The sequence below is a fragment of the Oryx dammah genome, unplaced genomic scaffold, assembly GCF_014754425.2.
Source record: "Oryx dammah isolate SB20612 unplaced genomic scaffold, SCBI_Odam_1.1 HiC_scaffold_13, whole genome shotgun sequence".
Classification (NCBI taxonomy): domain Eukaryota; kingdom Metazoa; phylum Chordata; class Mammalia; order Artiodactyla; family Bovidae; genus Oryx; species Oryx dammah.
The window spans coordinates 27289929-27305100 of NW_024070197.1; the positions used below are offsets into that span (position 1 = coordinate 27289929).

Below are 15172 nucleotides of genomic sequence, written 5' to 3' on the forward strand. Positions count from 1 at the left end.
CTAATATCTATGTGGTTGTAAAGCTAAATGATAACATGGTTCAGTTGTTCTCCTTTCCACTGATGAGACCAGCACTTGTCATTCGTTTTACCAAAGTGGCTCAATGTTGCTTCACACTGATTATCTAATAGCGCCCACTATGAGGAACACATGCTTCCATGGGGACTCAGTGGTACAGAACCTGCCTGCCAATGAAGGAGGTACAGCTTCGATCCCTGGGTCAGGAAGATCCCCTGGAGAAGGAAATGTCAACCCACTCCAGTATTCTCGCCCGGGAAATCCCATGGAGAGAGGGGCCTGGCGGGCTATAGTCCTTAGATCACAAAGAGTCAGACACAGCTTACAGTGTTGTTTACGGTGATTAAACAGCACAACAAGGGGAGCTCAGCTCCAGCTAGCCACAAAATCATCTTCCACTGCCGACCCCTGGACAGTTCGCAAATGCATTAGACTGGGAATACAGATGAAGTGAACTTGTGTTTATGTGTGAAGAGTTTGCTAGAGGCTCAGGAAGTATAAAAGGAAAAACAAGCAAAGTAAGATATTCAGAAGGCAGGTTCTATATGACAAAGATCTTCATTCCAAGTACTCTGGAAAATTCAAAGTGAGCATTAACATGAATATATAATCATCAATATTAATTGCACCACAAAACATAATACAACTAATAATAAGTAACATAATAAGTAACATACCATTACTGATTAGTGAGTAAAGAAAAGTGTATTACTGATGAGCAAACTCAGATTATGACACAACATAGACAGCAGGATTCCAAACAAATATACAATTAGAAAAATATATGAGAAAGGTGTACATCAAAAATTTTACACTGGACATCTCACAGAAGTAGAAGTGGGGCAATTGTAACTTTCTTCTGTATTATTTTGTAATAAAAATGACATAGTTCTCCTCTATGTGACTGAAATAATTATAGACCTAATTTGTCATTGAATAAAGCTCAATAACACCCTAGTGGTATAAGTAGTTGAAGAAAACAATCTATATTAATATTAACAGGTAGGATAGTTTTGGCAATGGTCTGTGAATCACCACTGGTCTATGATGAAGCATTCACAAGAAAATTAGAAGAGTGGGTTATTTGATTTTTTTTCATAAAAATAAAATTATTCACCTGAAAGTCTATTTTTAAAGTTTTAGATGATTTCCTTCCTACTTTTTTTGGGGGGGGTGGGTGGGTGTGGTGGGGATTAATATTCTTTCTTTTATGAAACTTGTTAGTGATAGTGATAGTAACTGTGTCTGCCTAATACCCTTACGCAGCAAAATTAAAGGCTGACAACACCTGTGTCAGCTTCCAAAGCTTAAGAACACTTTTACTAGTTCTAACAACTCAAAAGTGGGGACTAATTATCTCTTAAATCGAGCAGTTCTATTTATACACATTTTAATCAGAACAAGCTTGCAAACCCATTGTCCTCAGGCAGAGTATGCCCTGTACATGAATTTTGTTTACCTAAAATTGGGGATTTTTCATAAACATCGCTTTACTGGTCTCACATTTCCACAGGGCACCAAAATGCTATGGTTGAAGACTGTTTCTTGGGTGGGATTGGAGTCCCACTCCACTGTTTGCCACAGAAAGCTGTCTGGCTCACTTTGGTCACTTCTGGCAACTGCCTGGTCCTTGAAGGCCTTTCAATCTACTACTGTTTTAGGAAACAGACTAATGGCCTGTTTTCAGGAAAGAACATTAGGGGATTATGGAAGCCACATTCTGTTCAGTAGGATTGGAGAAAAACTAGCCCCAGTTCCTCCACGTAGCAACCTCTTGGATTGTGGTCCAAGAGCTTGGCATCACTGATCAAAGTTCTAGCAGTGGCCTTTCAGCTGTAGCCAGTAACCATGGCTGGAAAGCAAATCAAATACAAAAAATAACCTTCAGCCTTTCCTTGTAGCCCTCCCTCCACCTCTACCTCCCACCCACCCCCATCCCTTGGGGCAATGCCTTATTTAAATATTTTCTTGCCTTGGCTTTCTCCTTCAGAATCACTCATACCATAAAAATAAAGCAAGAAAACACCAAGAATTTTAAACACCTCAGTCTGTAATGGGATTAGAGCATCTGTAAGGTGTAAAAAATGATTTCATTGTTTCCTATAAACCAGCTCCTTCCTCACCAGAAAGGGTCTCAGTCAAGATGTAGAAAGCAACTTTTTAAACAGCATGTATTAAATCTGACAAACATCTGGTCAATCAAATTTACAGCAATACATAGGGTCTAATAAAGGTTTATTTCTTCTTGAAGAACAAATTTAAAGATTTTTTTTTAAAGCTTTTATATATAAAAAGAAAACTAGACCTGGATTTTTGGCCCAGGCTGATTTCCAATGCTCTGTGCTTTGCCAAGCCCCCGCTACTAGGGTTGTTTCCTCCAGGCAGCAGCAAAGGAGGTATGTGCTCAGGCTTGCAGGCCAACAGCTCTCCTGCATCACCCAGCCTAGCCCAGGAGGGGCTGAGTTTGAAGCTGACTGTGGTCCCCAGGGGGACAGGGACCAAGGTTGCAATAGGGAGGGCCAATGAAGCCAGGCACCCTTTTTCATTTTTGCTACCTTCTTGTTTGTGCCTAGGTGTTGAGGTTGGGGGATCAGAGAACTGGGTGGAGCACAGAGGTAAGAGAAGGGAATGGAGAAGCAGGGAGGAGCTACCTAAGCCCCTCCTTTTATTCTCTTTTTTTAATTCTCTCAAACTGGCAGCCTTTGAAACCAGGTCAGGACATGATTTGAGCTACTTAGAAGAGGGGATGGGCAGTGGTGGAAAGAACAAAACCCAGCTACCCCTTCAAACCATGAGTGATTCAGGTTATAGAACAGGACATCCGTGCAGACACCATCCCTCTCTGGCCCTGCCACACCCTTGTCCTATGTGCTCATCTAACTATTTAGTAGCCCTTTAGCTGTAGCATAATGGAGACAGTATTTTGAAAATATTAAACTATTTAGTTTCTCCCCTTAAGTGGGTTTCTCTCACCATCCATTAAATAAATGTGTTCTGTTGTTTCAAAGGAAGAGCGGATAGATAAGAGTGTCTACATCAGTGGACATTGGCCCCTGATGTAGCTAAGCCTGGGGCACCCAAATCAATTAGCTACAGAGGAGAATAAATGTAGATGATAAAGAGAAAGCCACTAACAGACTGGATATTAGTACCATCCCCTTGATGGTCGAGGAAAAAAATCCCATTGCTACAGACCTTTCTGGATTCATAGTAGAAGAGCTAATATATCTTCTAGATCTTCACTGCCTGATATTAGCCACCAGGGGCATGTAGCAATTTAAACTTAAATTAATTAAAATTAGATAAAGTTAGAAATTACAGCTCTTCAGTCACTATTATGGACAGAATTCTGTCCCCTCCCCTAAATCCATACATTTAAGTCCTAACCCTTAAAATCTGAGAATGTAACTACATTTGGAGATGAGATCTTTAAAGAGGCAATTAAGTTAAAATGCAGGCTTTAGGGTGAGTCTCAATTCAATCTAATTGGTATCCTTATAAGAAGAGGAAATTAATATACACAGAGATATACAAGGGATGTGTGTGCACAAAGAAAAGACCATAAGGACACAGAGCAAAAAGGCAACTATTGGAAAGCCAACGAGAGAGGCCTTGGAATGAAATCAACCCTACATTGATCTCAGACTTACAGCAATCAGAACTGAGAGAAAATAAATTTCTGTTGTGTAAACCACTCTGTCTGTGGTATTTGGCTTTGGAAGCCCTAGATAACTAATACAGTCACACTAGCCATATCTCAATAGCTGCATGAAACTAGCAAGAAGTTCTACAGGATAGCACCATTCTAGAGCTAATGGCTGCCAAAATAAAGTGAAAATAAAACTTGTCATGGCCCACCACTCCATCTCATTCATGATAACCCTTGTGATTTATTAGCAGTCTTGGTGTCTCTTCTTTTTGCTTCTCACATTCAATTAGAGCTCAAATAACCAAGCAGAGAACCAGGGAATGTGTAGCTCCTTCCTTCTGCCCATGACAGATATATTGTTCAAGAGCCATATGTAACAAGAGCCCTGTATCTCTACTTGAGTGTCACAGTGGTATATCCACCATCACACACATGTACATTATCTTAAGTCTAAGAAGAACTAATAATCCCCCACCCTGAATAGATACACACACACACAGTTGTAACTGTACTTACTTCTCTAAACCACATGAAGCATGTGCACCAGAAGCTCCTGTTGTCTTCCCTGTACCCCCTCAAGCCAACCCCAGAGACAGTCGGCAGAAAGTTCCCATACACATATCTTCCTGCTCTCTCTAGCCAAGGTGGTAGGTTCAGGACAGGAAAGAGACCTGATAAGAAACTAATGCTCAGGAGTGACCTTCAACTAACAAGAGACAGAGGTTATGGATAAAGAGTTTTCTTGTCCCTCAGATGTCTCATTATGAAGGATGGTCTACACAGCCTCTAATGACCCCTGACAGGACAAAGCTCCAGTTCCCCACAGTACTGACCTACTTTACCACATCTGTCAATGGCTGCGTTTCCCGGCTCCAGTCCTTCCAGCACACCCAGGACCATTTTTCAGATGAACTACTTGCATTAAATCCTTGCCCTGAGGTCTATTTGGGGGACAACCCCAACTAAGACACCAGGAAAGACTTGGCAGCCTTTCCCACAATCCTGACAAACACAGAGGACAGGAACGGAAATTCACACGCATATTATAAATGTTTTTTGACAGCTTTAGACCTGAAGATCTAAGGGAAGTCTTGGTTACCACAGGCACCACTGGGTCCTTCTACTCAAGAAAGAAAAAAAATCTAGAATTGCTTCTATAATACAATCTACAGGCTGCTTTGACCAAGGGTCTCTCCCGGCCCCTTTTAGCATAACCAGAGAAATGGAAATAGGGTATCTCTAGAGACTAAACTGGACAGATCAGTATCAATACACAGAAGACTAATTCTTCTGCAGGCTTAACACAGAAGTCTGCCATGGAACAGACTGCCATCTTTCTGACTCTCCACAACAAAATGCTGAAAGCCTTGATGACCATTGAAAGGACCCTGTTCCAGCGATAAATGCGGAGAAAAGGTTCAGCAGGAAAAGGAGAATAAGAGGTAACTTTGCTGGCTCTGTAGCAAACAGTTCCATTCATGATTTTGCTACAGCTCCAATTATATTACAACAAAAATGACTTTACCATTGATTGTGTAATATCCTCCCTCTTACCAGCTACCCCCCATAAACAAAAAGTGTGAGTCTCAGTGGACAGTTTATTTACATCACAAAAATATCCAGTGTATGACACAGGAGAAAGACAACAGTTGCTTTTAAGAAATTTGACTCCTGGAAGTTAAGGAGAGTGGGCAAGTACCCAAAGACATCCAAATGCCATACGGTTTCCTCCTGTTTCTGAAAGCTGGCATCCGGTTCCCAACTACACTCTTCCCAAGAGGCCCACTCCATGCACAAAGCCTCATTCATGCTAATAAGTCTCTTTATTGGTTCAACAAAACAGAAAGAACTTGAAAGCTTGATCCTAATATTTTCAGCCCTTTTTTTTTTTTTGGAAACAGAGAAACCAACCATCAGGTAGAAGGGAGCTCAGGGACAAACCTCCACAGCCACCATTTTTGTTTCATGACAGCAAAATAAGCAAAGGAATTCTGAGAAACCAGACACAAGGCTTTGAGCTCTACACAAGACTCAATGGAGGCCCTGACCTCTCTCCATAGGTGTCGCTGTGGTCCTGTCCAGGGCTTAGTGGAATGTTGCCTATCTTTGAGAGAAAGGCAGCTAGGGAAGAAGAGTGAATACTTGAAAATTAATGATGTCAGTCTGTCTTCATATATCAAGCTAATTTGAAAGGGCTTTAATTTTCTTAAAGGATAAAAAAAGGTTTCTTTGCTAGATTAAACTTGCAATTGTCATTCATATATTGTTTATAAGGTAGTCATCTCTTTGCTCTGTATTTTTTTGTTTTTGATTTTGTATACTGGTTAGCAGTGAAGACTTGTCTGCGTGTATCAGAAGGAATAAAGAGAGAAACGTCCTTAACTGTCAGTTTTAATAAGAGGAGTCAACATGCCTCTATTCAGGTTAAATATTGTCCTGTCACATTTCAATAGAGTCAACAGATTTTTTTAAAAGAAAAGTCAAAAGCACTGTGTATGCAAAAAACCCTCCCTGTCATAGAATGTCAAAGCCCTTCTTTATCTGGGGGAGGGGCGTGGAGGTAGGACAGAAAAATCTTTTGTAAAACGTGAAAAATTACCACTCATAATTGGCGCTGACATAAAAAAGCAGTTTTTTTTTTGTTAGAAAAACAAAGAAAATCTCTAATTTAATAATCACCTGCAAAGTGTTATTGTGATGGGAACAAAAAACACACAATCAAAGTCATCTTTTTTAAGTAACTATAGTGTTTTTAAGCAATCACTGTGCTTTACAGCAGCTCATACACATAAACCAATGACGTTCAAGAGTGGAAAAAAAGCTACTCCAAACTCCTCAAGGAAAGTTTCTGAATAACCAGTGACAGGCTACAATAAGGAAATGTAAATGTTCAAAATAAAGCCAAGCAAGATTGTTTTAACCTGAAACCTGTTCTTGTAAGCAGGAATCACTTAGGCTTAAGTTGAAAGAGAAAAACCATTCTTCACAGGAGGCCTAACAGGGTTAAAGATATACATTTTGGACTGATGCACTAAACAGAACTAGCACTATTTTGTGAATGTGTCCGTGTGTGTTCAGTCGTGTCCAACTCTTTGGGACCCCAAGGACTATAGCCCGACAGGCTCGTCTGTCCATGGAATTTTTCAGGCAAGAATATTGGAGTGGGTTAGAAGTGGATAACAATTAGTAAAATAAGCTAGCAGAATAAAGCCATTTCTCTGTTTCAAATGCCTGCTGATTTGTTAAAAATATGAACCCTAGCTGGAGTTTTGAGGATTTGATTTTTTTTTTTTAATTTCCTGCATAAACTACAATTTTAGAAATTATTCTAACTCTGAACAAATACTTCCATTTAATAATAAGCATCTCTACCAATTAGGTCAGTGTAAAAACCTGTGTGCAGCCTTCTAGACTAAGTAATATTCAGAATAATCTCAAGTTTGATAATATCAAACCAAATGGGATCCACTCTCCTAAAGATGACTAAGAAGACTAACACAATTTCAACACTTACTTATGGTTTCACTACAACCTAGTGTTCCTTAGAACAGTCTCTTTACCAACCGAGGAAGATTAGAGTTGAGAACATCTCTAGGGTTGGCCAAATTGTTCATTCAAGTTTTTCTATACAATGTAATGGAAAAACCTGAACAAACTTCTTGGTCAACCAAATACATCAAGTTCTCTAAATTAGCAATAAAATAAGCACATAGACAAACAAATTTTGCCTTCAAGTTAGGTGACCACATATTCTGATTTGCCCAGGACAATCCCAGGTTGCTACTGTTATCCATTTGTTTTAGATTTTTGTCTTATTAGTGATGTATCATTAGTCACAACTGCATTAAAAAAAAAAATCCAAGGTCGTTCTAGAAGAACTGCACTTTGTACCTCCAACTTCTGCCATTTTTGTTTTTTACTTGCAGATGAAATGCACGTCCAATAATAGACTTCTCACATTAGCTCATGGCTACATCTGAAAGATGACCACTCTTAGTCCATCTCTCTTTCCCAGACCCTTCCCGGGGCAATTCATTCCTCTCTTTCAAGGACAAATTGCAAGGTATTCATTGATAAAATAAACACTTAGGAAGATCTAACTCCTCTGGTTTATGGTGGTGGTGAGAGAAGTATCTGTCACTACTGTCTTTGCTAGATTCTTATATGCCATCGTCCATGACTGCAAGATGTACGAAGGCAGTGAGGTCAGCAGGAAAAGTGGAAAATCATAGCAGTCCTGTTAGGGCTCCTATAAGAGCAGGCTGTGTGCTTTTACTATTGAGTTTCCCTCTTCAGTGTATGGTGAGAACATATAACTACATATTTATTTGTTTAAGTATTTGACAATACTTTTCTATTCTTCTGGAGAAGGAAATGGCAATCCACTCCAGTACTATTGCCTGGAAAATCCCATGGACAGAAGAGCCTGGTAGGCTACAGTCTATGGGGTCGCAAGGAGTCGGACACGACTGAGTGACATCACTTTCACTTTCACTTTCTATTCTTCAATAAACTCTTAAGCCAGCAGTAAGTTAAAAACCACAAAAGATTCATATTTAAGGACAACTTAAAGTTTGAATTTCTACTTCTTAAAAAAGCTGATGAGAGCTTATAACTTTCACAATGTATGTGTTAACATTTACCATCCACCATGCAGGGATCATAGTGGTATCACTGATCACAAGTAAAGCAAAAAACAAAACTGCTAATGAAGTACTGTATTCTACTTACAACATGAGGGGTTATTCAAAGAACACTCTTCCAAATAATGATGATAAAGTCTGTAAAGCTATAGAAAGTGCAGTTGCATACCACTCTACCAACCATGGCTTTTCATTTACATCAAATGACTCATTTTTAATTTCACTCACATAAGATTTTAGTTGAAATAGCTGTTAAATTTACATTTCATATACTCAAAATACAGTAATTGAAGTACAAAGACTTTTTGACTAAACTGATGCAAAATTAACTTTAAAAAAAAACTTTGCCATGACTATGATTTTTCTTTCTTTGCTGTTCATCATTATTGTCAGTTGGGTTTTAGATTTGAAATTTTGAAGAACTACCTTAAAAATCAACCTATTTGGCCTCTTTCCTGGCTGGAACCGTGGAGGCTGAAGAAGAGAAGAAAGAGGCTTCTGCTGTCCCAGAAACAGCAGAAGGATTTCACAGAGCACCTGAGATCAAACATCTGAGCAGAAGTTTGCCCCAAAGATGCTTCAAAAGGCAAGGAGGAAGCTTATCCATGAAAAAGCTAAGCATTATCACAAGGAATACAGGCAGATATACAGAACTGAGATTTGAATTCAGGCTAGGATGGCAAGAAAAGTCAGCAACTTCTATGTGTCTGGAGAACCCAAATTGGCATTTGTCATCCGGATCAGAGCTATCAGTGGTCTGAGCCCAAAGGTCTGAAAAGGTTGCGGCTTCTCTGCCTCTGTCAGATTATCAGTGGCACCTTTTTGAAGTTCAACAAGGCTTCAATTAACATGCTGAGAACTGTGGAGCCACACATTGCATGGGGTACAAACCTGAAGTCAGTAAATGAACTGGTCTACAAGCATGGTTATGGCAAAATCAACAAGAAGTGAACTGCCCTGACAGATAACATGTTGACTGTTCAATCTCAGTAAATATGGCATCCTCTGCACAAAGGATCTGATTCATGAGATCTAAACTGCTGGAAAACGTTTCAAAGGAGCAAACAACTTCCTGTGGCTTTTCACATTATCTTCTCCACAAGGTGGAATAAAGAGAAAGATCACTCATTTTGTAGAAGATGGAGATGTAGACAACAGGGAAGATCAGAGCAACAGCCTTATTAGAAGGAAGAACTAAAGTATCTACCATGATTATTTTTATAACCTGGTCAGTTCATAAACAGTGACTGCTTTCAAACTGGAAAAAAAAACCAAAAACCTATTTGCTTTACAATGGTATTAATTTTGTAAATAAATGAGTTCTCTAGATTTTGATTACATTTTGTTCAAAATCACTTAGAAAATTTTAATCCAAGTAGAGAACAAATGAATACTTAAAAAAACCAACTATAGTATGAAGAATTCAGTGAATGACAATTACTGGAAGTAAAATTTGCATGTAAGAACACATTAAATTTATCCCCCCATAAAGCAAGAAGGAAGTTTAAACATATTAAATGATGAGAGCACAAACAATGTGCAAGATTTTACTTTGAGATTCTATAAATATGTTTTAAAATATCTCAAACAATTTTGATGAAGATCTTTAAAAATCACGTAAGTTATGTTTTTAGTGGTATAAAATTGAGAAAACCTATGATTCTGAGGCATCTTAATTTGGCAAAACACTAAAAGAATTACAAGGAGACAGATAATTTCATGAGTTTAACCTTACAAAATTTTTATCACAAAAAGTTTGCCTGAATTAAAGCAATAATACCTGTGTAAATATTTTGGCTGAAATATATACATACTACAATACAAGATTATCAGATACTTTAGCATTTGTAGAGAGTAATTTTTCATGTAAAAGTACTATGGTTTACAAAGATCAGTAAATTCAATGTATCAACAGTTTCTAACAAAAGAAAAATGCAAGTTGCAAAATGCTGTCACTAAACAGTGATACCTTGCAGTTTGCCAAGAAATAAGTCGCCTGGCAAGGTGCCTTTCTTCAAAGTGTGAGTTCCCCTTTACATATCTGAGTGCTCAGAGATGATCTCTTTTGAGTCATGTCATCAAGTGACCACGCTATGTCACCTAAGAAAGAACTATGGTTGCTTTCCAGCATACCTTCCCTGCACAGTTTCAAATTAGCACTTCCCACAAGTGACATTTTGTGCAATATTTGGAAGGCAGAAGTGAAGTACAGCCTTTTTTTTTTTTTTTTTTTATGTTCTGAAGTTTGGGGCATGCGGCTGGGTACAGGCACAGTGACAGCTCGTATACCCTATCAGGGATCCGCTGGCTCACCCAGGTGAAGCACAGCAGCACTTGGACCCCCAGGTTCTCTAGCTCCTGCTGGATCTGCTCCTCCAGCTTTTCAGCCTTTGGCCAGGTTCATGCATGGTTCCTTGGTAAAGGGCACCATCTTCTCTTTCCAGTCATCCAGTCTGAGATTGGAAATGGAATCCCTATATACATCTGACCCGTTTCTGCTCATGTATTCAGCTGTTCTCATGAGTTTCTGGTTCATTCTCTCTCGTCTATTTCAAGCTTTTTTCCCCAACTGCTGATCTGACTGACAACCTCAATTCTAATACTGGATGCTGAGGTAAGAGCCTACAAGGTCCAATCTATCAGCTCCCACAATTATGTGAGGCCTAAACCCTATAATAAATCCTTTGTTCTAATCACTCAAGATGGTTTGTATCTCTGTTGGAACCTTGACATATCATCCCAATTCTTCAAAACCAGGTGGTTCCTTAGATCTTATAAGCCACCTGCTAGATACAAACACTGAATTTCATAGCCACTTCAATGTTTATGAAATTGCTTTCAAATGATATCTGGTAAATTGAAGTAAAAATGACTGAAGGAAACAGAAAGGAAAACCATAAAATGCACTGCTTTTTCCTTCAGAAAGAGGAAACTTCATTCCTCTATGGAGAATAAAGCCCAAAGAGAGAGGTCATTGGCTCCCTTGCAGGCATCTGATCAGATGCCAGTTCATTCCTCCATATGAGAACCTTTCACTGCATTTCACCTTTCTACATTTTATCAGGCACTCCATTCATTTAATGGTATATTTTGACAAAGTTGGAAGACATGGTCATCATTAGTAGGCACTGGACCCAAACAGTGGTGTTACTGCAGATCTTAAAGAATAATATAAATTGGGACTTGTAAGAGATCTGATATTTGTGGCAATGTGGCCTGGTAGGCTGCGGTCCGTGGGGTCATACTGCTGAAGCGACTTAGCAGTAGCAGCAGCAATGTATATGCTTTATTCATTGTCAGTTCTGCCTTATCTCCCATCATGGGGAAAAAAGGAAAGGGTGAGCAAGCACAGTAAGATAGTGATGCAGCCAGCTATTTCTCTGGTGTCCATGAGTCCAGTTTGGATGATGGATAAATGTGTCTGACAAATATAACACAAGAAAACAATTTAACCTGGTCCCCAAGTTCTTTCTTAGTTTTAGTCATCCTTAAAGGGATCAAGACAAACACCCCAATTCTTAGCTGCCTTGAAGTTAAAATGTCTGAGCATTTTACCAGCATGAGGAGTAACATCAATGCCATTTATAAAGGGATTAATAATTAATAATCTTTCCCCAGAAAATGAATACCATACAAAAGCTATTCAAAGCATCAAAGGGTCCACACAGGCTCCATACACTTAGCCCATTTGAGTTATTTCAATCTATTTTAGGAAAAGAGGAAAAAAAAAAATCCTACAAAGCTGACATTATGTAGTAAAGTTTCAGGGATATGGGAGCTATTTAATCATTTTGTGTGTTACCCTGGCTTTTCTGCAGTCTCTTTTTCCTGTGGTTTTGTTCTTGTGCTGCTCATTAGCACCTCCCCCAGAGAGTGGGCAGGAGCAGGGAAAAAGAGATAAAACTCAAATCAGACAATTTTATCAGTCAGCCTGTCAACAAGTTGAATATATTGAGAACCCAGGGGGTGCAGAGGCACTTTTTAGTAGCTCTGATAAAAGGTTTGGTGGGGGAGGAGGTCAGAACTAATGGCAACATTGAGATTTTTTTGGATTATCAAGGGATGGTATTGATTTGGGCCCTCCACATCTCCATTACTGCAGATAATCAAAAGTGGGGCAAAAATAATTAAGCATCCATAGAACTCTCTTAAAGAAGACTCTTAAAAATTTATCACTTTTATCCCCATGACTTTGGGAACTCGTTGGGCAGTTCAAATAGAAAACAAACAAATTAATTTCCTTTGCTTTGTCTAAATTCTTAAAAATCACACTGTAAGGAAAAATAAAATTCATCACAGTAGGTTCTCTAGCTCCCTAACAGCCTTCTCCTTTCAGCCTGTTTCCAGAGGGGCAGGACCCGTGGAGAGGATATACATTCGAGTGAAGCAAGAAGCAAGATCACTGCCACCAAAATGAGCTGAAGCCTGACAATGAAGGATTGAGTTTGCCACAGATCCAGTAAAATTAACAATCTGTGCTCTGCACACTGACCAGGATTTCCAACAAACTGTGCTGTCTACACAGAGACAAAAACTCTACAGCATGTCACAAGGCCACTCAACACATGAAGTTGGCTATTTCTAAGCCTGAAAGAGAAAGAAATAACTGTATCTTCTCTTTGTTATTATGGGAATTTTAAAATTATTTTAAGCTCAAGTTGCAAGGCAGGAAGAAAGATGATGTTCTGTGGTAAACAGTACCAGCCATAATGCAGAACTCTTTGGATGTTTGCTCAAACATGCCATGGTTTGTTCTGATGCTCTGGAAAGTTCACTAGGCTCTCTAAGATAGTATGGACCAGTTTGCACCTGTTTGCATTCAAAGTCATTTACCCCTCTTCCTTGTATCTGTGTTTCCTAGCCTCCCAGGACAGCTGGCTTTCTGCTAGGGCTCAGATGAGACACCTGGAGTAACAGGCAAATTTGGCCTTGGAGTACAGAATGAAGCAGGGCAAAGGCTAACAGAGTTTTGCCAAGAGAACGCAGTGGTCATAGCAAACACCCTTTTCCAACAACACAAGGGAAGACTCTACACATGGACATCACCCAATGGTCAACACTGAAAACACTGATTATATTCTTTGCAGCCAAAGATGGAGAAGCTCTATACAGTCAGCAAAAACAAGACTGGGAGCTGACTGTGGCTCAGATCATGAACTCCTTATTGCCAAATTCAGACTTAAATTGAAGAAAGTAGGGAAAACCACTAGACCATTCAGATATGACCTAAATTAAATCCCTTATGATTATACAGTGGAAGTGACAAATAGTTTCAAGTGATTAGATCTGATAGACAGAGTGCTTGAAACACTATGGACAGAGGTTCGTGACACATTATACAGCAGGCACGGATCAAGACCATTCCCAAGAAAAAGAAATGCAAAAAGGCAAAATGGTTGTCTGAGGAGGCCTTACAAATAGCTATGAAAAGAAGTGAAGTGAAAGGCAAAGGAGAAGAAAAAAAGATATAGCCATTTGAATGCAGAGTTCCAAAGAATAGCAAGGAGAGATAAGAAAGCCTTCCTCAGGGATCATGCAAAGAAATAGAGGAAAACATTAGAACGGGAAAGACTAGAGATCTCTTCAAGAAAATTATAGATACCAAGGGAACTTTTCATGCAAAGATGGGCACAATAAAGGACAGAAATGGTCTGGACCTAACAGAAACAGAAGACATTAAGAACAGGTGGCAAGAATACACAGAAGAACTATAAAAAAAAAAAAAAAGATTTTCATGACCCAGATAAACATGATGGTGTGATCACTTACCTAGAGCTAGACATCCTGGAATGTGAAGTCAAGCGGGCCTTAGGAAGCATCACTACAAACAAAACTAGTGGAGGTGATGGAATTCCAGTTGAGTTGTTTCAAATCCTGAAAGATAATGCTGTGAAAGTGCTGCACTCAATATGCCAGCAAATTTGGAGAACTCAGCAGTGGCCACAGGACTGGAAAAGGTCAGTTTTCATTCCAATCCCAAAGAAAGGCAATGTCGAGAAACATTCAAACTACGACACAATTGCACTCATCTCACACACTAGCAAAGTAATACTCAAAATTCTCCAAGCCAGGCTTCAACAGTATGTGAACCGTGAAATTCCAGATGTTCAAGCTGGATTTTAAAAAGGCAGAGGAACCAGAGATCAGATTGCCAATATCCATTGGATCATCAAAAAAGCAGGAGTTCCAGAAAAACATCTATTTCTTCTTTACTGACAATGCCAAAGCCTTTGTGTGGATCACAGCAAACTGTGGAAAATTCTTAAAGAGATGGGAATACCAGACCAACTGACCTCCTTAGAAATCTGTAGGCAGGTCAGGAAGCAACAGTTAGAACTGGACATGGAACAACACACTGGTTCCAAATAAGGGAAGGAGTACATCAAGGCTGTATATTGTATTGTCACCATGCTTATTTAACTTACATACAGAGTACATTATGCAAAATGCCAGGCTGGATGAAGCACAAGCTGGAATCAAGATTGCCAGGAGAAATATCAATAACCTCAGATATGCAGATGACACCACACTTACAGCAGAAAGAGAAGAAGAACTAAATAGCCTCTTGATGAAAGTGAAAGAGGAGAGTAAAAACATTGGCTTAAAACTCAACATTTAGAAAACTAAGATCATGGCCTCCAGTCCCATCACTTCATGGCAAATAGAAATGGAAACAGTGAGAGACTTTATTTGGGTGGGGAGGGCTCCACAATCACTGCAGATGGTGATTGCAGCCATGAAATTAAAAGATGCTTTCTCCTTGGAAGAAAAGTTATGACCAACCTAGACAGCATATTAAAAAGCAGAGACATTACTTTGCCACAAAGGTCCATCTAGTCAAAGCTTTGGTTTTTCCAGTAGT

At 39.3% G+C, this 15172-nt stretch overlaps 1 pseudogene; it reads left to right on the forward strand.

The window, feature by feature from the left end:
* The first annotated feature begins 8789 nt into the window (after nucleotides 1-8789).
* On the forward strand, nucleotides 8790-9508 carry LOC120872680 (annotated as a pseudogene).
* The last annotated feature ends 5664 nt before the right edge of the window (nucleotides 9509-15172 follow it).